At 33.7% G+C, this 6,201-nt stretch overlaps 1 long non-coding RNA gene across 1 annotated transcript; it reads left to right on the forward strand.

The window, feature by feature from the left end:
- The first annotated feature begins 362 nt into the window (after nucleotides 1-362).
- On the forward strand, nucleotides 363-970 carry LOC141393267 (uncharacterized). The gene is made up of 2 exons (XR_012410044.1): nucleotides 363-695; nucleotides 762-970. It is a non-coding gene; the product is annotated as an uncharacterized lncRNA (long non-coding RNA).
- The last annotated feature ends 5,231 nt before the right edge of the window (nucleotides 971-6,201 follow it).

The following is a 6,201-nucleotide window of genomic DNA, read 5'->3' on the forward strand; positions in this document are numbered from 1 at the left end:
ATTAGAGTGAAAGAGAAAGATATATTGATATTGTATACAGCGGTTTTAGCTAACTGAAATGGGTTGCCATCAATTTATAAATTATAATAATTTGTGGATATATTTTATAACACTAGGAGAAGACAAGGACATGAAAGCATACTTCGGGGGGTGAATTCTACATTCTACGATAACCCAAAAATAAGAAGTAAAAACTTTTCATAGCTTACACGATTCTTGTACTATGTAAACACAATAAATATTTTATATTTTAAATTGAGTACTTGTAGTTGACAATCGGTTGAAAAATATTTTCAAAGAAACAAAAGCTTCGTTCCCGTACTTTTTTAGTAGTAAAAGTTGCAAAAGAGAGAACTCTCAAAAATTGCTATTATGTGCAACATTTTCAAAAAAGTACAGGAACAGAAAAATTGGAGAAATGCAAAAATGTGTCAAAATCAAAAATGTCATCACAAATCCGACTGTAGAAACCTAGCAAAAAGCTTGTGAAGTCAATTTGCACCGCATTTTTTGCTGAATATTGGAATCTGTTCTGTGCCTGGACAAATATCACGTTCAACAATTATTCTTGAAGATTGTATGGACTTTTTGCCACCACCATATTTGCACAAATGGAGAAGAAGAACGGTAAAGATCCATCTGAGCAGAATCTCAACAAAGTTGTCGATAATTCCTGGACAAAATTATGGTATTGTGTATGTACTATATTTAGCTGTGCAGATATTCGTATTCAAGAGCATTTTCTGGAATCTTCACTTTAGAATTGGGTTAAAGACGGCTACAGAATCATCAAAAAATTTTCGGATTATGCAGACGGGCATCATAACGGATACGACAAACAGATTTGTTTCTGTAATTGGAAGGAACCACTATGGCAGTTTTGGCTGTAGCCAATAGAGAACTATTGGGAATTACAATTGATATCGTTGGGGTAGTGACGGAAGTCGTCGTTTTTTATTTAAGTAATTTTACACTCAACCAAAGGGACGTTATGGCGATATTTTTGAACTATTGCTTCAGGCTGATGAAGAAAATATGCAGTATGTCACCGTGTTGCAGTAGAATCACGGCCGCCTTGCACTTAAAAGGTCTCCTGCTCAATCCCTGATCACGACATCAATGTTTTCGGCAGTGGCAAATCCCCTTGGAGAAAACTTCTCTGCAAATGGTGTCGTAAGACACACTGTTTGAACTCGCCGATAACAAGTAGGTCCCATATAATTGGGCCAACATAAATCGGTGTGTACTCATTGGTGATAGAAGTCTCCCTTGTCCCTTTGGGGATGTACATACGTATACAGTATGCCTGACAATATTTTATTATTAAAAGAAGTGCACTATTATTAAAATGGACAATCATAATAAATGCATCTATACATTTTATACTCAAAAAAGTATGTATTTTCTTTAAATCTTTATATAGGAAATACTTCAAATTTGTTCATATAAAGCTATGTCAACAGACAAAACTATGGCTCCCAAAATACTACCATATAACAATTAGTTGTTATATTAACCTCTACCGTATTGCTTTCTTTAGGGTTACAACTTCAAGATTCCGGTCTTTGTTGTTGTTTATGTACAAAACTCAAAGATTATTCCCATCACAATTTATTGTGGTAAAACCAGAACTATGCTTATCACAAGAGCTTCTAATTTATAACAATCACAATCACAAAATATGCACAACTTCTGGCGGAATGCTTTTGAACAAGGAGAGGGTCCGGATTAGCTTTTCGATGACCTCGAGTTACTGGAAGCAAATAAGCAACAAATAAGAAAATATGGTATTTTTGTAAATAAATAAAGCAATTGCTTACATATGTATGTACTTCAGGCAACGATTGCCACAACGTTTTGAACATTTGGAGACCATCGCAGCTGAAGAATGCTAGCTGCCAATGCAAACGCTAGTTGTAGCCCATGATGAAATTATAAGGTGGCGTAAAATGGCCAGCTGATTGGTTTCAATCTGTCAAATTGTTTGTTATTGTGAATTAATTGTATGAAAAAGTAAACAAACATTTTGACAGCTTGAAGAATTTTCGGTCAAATCAGAGTTGTATTTGTGCTCTTTACGTGACCTGTTAAATAGATCTTGTTGTAGCCCAGTTAAGATCCGGACAATGCAGCCGCCTCAATTCGTATTGGGCCCGAATTAAGGGCAAGATACCCACCACATGACCTCCATCTGTTTAGCTACCAGCCAACCCCACTCACCTGTCTCCTGATTTTATATGGACGTAGTCAGTCCAAGTTGCAGGATGTTTGAAATTGGATTCAGAGGAAGCAGAACTAGATAACTGCATAAAATATACGAAAATATTTTCGTTGCTACAGCAACTTTTTGAGTCCATCTGCTTCATATGTATCTATGTCACAAAAAGCTGTTTAATATTTTTATATATTTTTTAATGTTTCCTTAAGAAATCTTTTAAATCTTTCGTTTTTTCCTTCCTGTTAATAGATTGTGAACTGAATCTTTTTTCAACCTATTTAACCCTGGCAATTAAATGTCATATTTACAAATTGCTAGATTTGCTACTTTCTGCTCACCCAAATTTGTGTAGTAGAAAATAGCAGAAGAGAGCGCCATTCAGCGCCATTTTTGTTTAAAGAGAAGTTCAACTTTTGCTACTTTTTGGAGTACAGGAACACATTTTTAGCATAAAATTGGAAAAATAGTACTAAATAGTACTATTTTGCAGGTTCTGGAACACAACTATAAAATCGCCTTTATAAAATACGTAAATCGGATTTACAACTGTGGACAAGATTTGTTTTTATAAGTAGACGGTATAGATAACATTAATAATTTTTATGATAGGCAGAGTTAAGAATGAAACAAATTTGGAAGCATTTTGCAACAAATCCAAGCAACACAAGGAAAGCTCTTTGCAGATACTGCAACGCGATTTAAAAATGTCCAAATGTTAATAACATGAAAGAATAATTGTTCTCTGTTCCTTTACGTGCCTGAATTTACAATTCCTTACCATTTTTAGCCTGCAAAGCGTTCCTATACTTTAAAAAGCATACAATTTATATGAGATCTGGGGCTCAATTCTGTTTCCATGAAAATATGAAATGAAAACTTTTATAAAGGAAAAATCTGTCAAATGAAAAAATTATAAGGGCGAAACCTATAGCTCTGCGTGTGCGTTCAAAAATACAAAAACAAAATACATGTATTTCAAATTGAGAACAACAACAAATACATGTATTTTGTTTTTGTATTTTTGAACGCACACGCAACACGCAGAGCTATAGGTTTTGCCCTTAAGGAAATATTTTTCATTTCAAATTTTCATTGTCCATATTTACATTAGGCAATTTCCCTTGCGGCAATTGTCAGTTTGTAGGTGAGAGAGGGTGTTGAGAGGCAAAGAGTTACCATATGCCTCATTTGTCTATGTCATAGACTAATGAATATACAGGCGACGGATTACTCAATTTTTCCGCGGTTAAGTCACTCAAACCCGAAAACTCAAAAAAGTTCGAAGACGTTTTTATGGAAAATGACAATATTTTCTTGGATATTTTTGTCTGAGGATATAGTTCCCATCAAAAACTAACCCTATGTAGACTTTTGTCAGAACAAAATATTTGTTAAGTTGTATTTTTTGGCATTTTATATTGAGTTTCTTAGTTACCACACTCAATACGAACATACTCGGTGAGAGCATTCCGTCGTCTGTATATTCATTAATCTATGGTCTATGCTTAAACTTAAATCAAATTCGAAGATGGACTATAGGCATAGAATAATTAAAATATAGACGACGGAATGCTCTCTCCGAGTATGTTCGAGTTAAGTGTTGTGAAAAAGAAACTCAAAATAAAATGCCAAAAAATACAAGTTAATAAATATTTTGTTCTGGCAAAAGGCTACATGGGGTTAGTTTTTGATGGGAACTATATCCTCAGATAAAAATATCCATGAAAATATTGCCATTTTCCGCAAAATGCATCTTCGAACTTTTTTGAGTTTTCGGATTTGAGCAACTTGGTTGGGCAAAAATTGAGTATTCCTTCGTCTATATTTTCATTAGTCTATGCTATAGGTGGGACAAAACTATTTGCGGTACCACCCTCTCTGATTAGTCCACTCCTTCATGCACCTTTCGCATTTGAGTTTGTAGTCAACTTTGTGGTCTTTGTTATTTGTACAGTGTAGTAATTTTATTCTCCACACTTTTCCGAGTGTTCCAAAAATCCCACCCAATCACCTACGACAATTCTAAATTTTTACTTTTAAAATTAGGAATCTGTAGTGGAATTCTGTAACTCATTTTTTGAGTTACCAGTAAAAATCGGCAAAAATTATGAATGCAAAGTTGAAATAAAAGCAGACAGCACTCTTGCTATCGGTAGAACTTTATGACCACTTTTTGTTTGATCACTAACTTATAGTACGTTTATATATAAGCGGATTTAATAAACCCACTGGGTTTCAAATGTCAATTCCATTGCTTATATTTCAAATAAATCCTCATAAAGAAGGTTAACCCTGCAAAAGGCTATACTATCAACATAGCATTACCAAATAATATTACACTATGCAACACCGAAAATGCAAACAACTTCTAGTATGCATTTTTTGAAAGTACATATTTAGACTACAAAAACCCTATTAGGGTTTTGTCCTGTCAGATCCAGTTCGGATTTTATGGCCTCATCTAAACCGGGCTAATTCTACACTTTTTTGCATTTATCAGGGCTTTATCTCAGAAACGAATACGAATATGGCCTTGCTGACTTTAGCAATATTGTAGGCCTAAACTAGTAGAACTTATCTTTTGAAAAAAACCACATAAGAAAAACTCCATCTAGGGCATCAAAATCTATAAAATATAGAAAATTTTGCATAATTGCTGAAATTCTGGTCAGTATCGGCTAAAATATTGGGAGTTGGACCAAGTAACCTTTTGCAAAAATGTTCCAAATAAAGTTCTCTACAATTCTTCAGAACATTCTGAAACTCTCAAATGCTTACTTCATGTTGTTTCAGCGGTATTTTGCATCATATCTTTTACAACACGTATTTCAAACACAGTTCGTCGGTGTCATGCTTAAGTGTTCCATACGCCATTTGCCCATTTTGAGATATTCGTATTTTAATGCTTTGCGTCACAACTGTATGGAGCTGACTAAAGCAAATATTTATATTTTTGACTTGAAATATTAATAATAGTACATAGAACATATTTGCAAAAATTTAGAGGAATATGTATTGGAATATAAAAGTTATAGGGATTTTTTCAAAAAAAGAAATTTTGTCGATTTGTTCCATATCCGCACTTATGACACAAATGTCAAATATTGTAAATCACATGGAACAAAGTGACAAAAAAAATTTTCCATATTTGCCTCAATAAATTAAATACTTCTAAATCGAAAATTACAATTCTGATTTTTGAATTGTGTTTTTAAACTTCTAAGTTTTTAAAATATTGATTTCATAACTGAAAAAAGTTTATGCTTTCCCGTCGAGGCGTGGATATCTCGGAAACTAGAGCAGATAGGAGAAAGCCGACTAGAAATTCAGAAAGAGCATACCGGAAAACCCTAGAAGCCATCTGTATCTCAAAAAGTCAAAAATGGCGTATGGAACACTTAAGCATGACACCGACGAGTTGACACCATCAGTTTATTCTCGCATTTCGGATTTCACTGCATTGATAGACATTTTTATTAAATCGTCATTGAAAAATGTACTGAAAACAACGACATAGAGGCATTTTACAACAATAACATGTTCTGAAGAGTTGTGTATTACATTTCAGGGAATATTTTTCCAAATTTTTTTTCCAACAATTTTCAGAAAAAATTAACGGTTTTGGAGATACGGTGCGAAATGTATAAAAATTTTGTAATTTTTTTATATATTTTGAAATCTGAGACAATAAATGCACTTTTCGAGTTCATTATTTATCCAAATATTTTCTTCTTGTCCTTATCTACAAATTTGCTTCAGAGGTTAGAAGAAGATTCGCATTGGTTTCAGAGATATAGCCCCGAATTTCTTAAAAAACTCAATATTTAACCATGTTTAGATGGGGCCATAAAATCCGAGCTGGATCTGACACAACAAAACCCAACTAGGGTTTCTTGTCGTTTGGGTCTGTACTTTCAAAAAATCCTCAGTTCGAATTGTTTACACAAGATCACCTTAAAAATGTTGCACAGTGTTATTAAATA

The sequence above is a fragment of the Musca autumnalis genome, unplaced genomic scaffold, assembly GCF_047663935.1.
Source record: "Musca autumnalis isolate F117 unplaced genomic scaffold, ASM4766393v1 scaffold_2, whole genome shotgun sequence".
Classification (NCBI taxonomy): Eukaryota; Metazoa; Arthropoda; class Insecta; order Diptera; family Muscidae; genus Musca; species Musca autumnalis.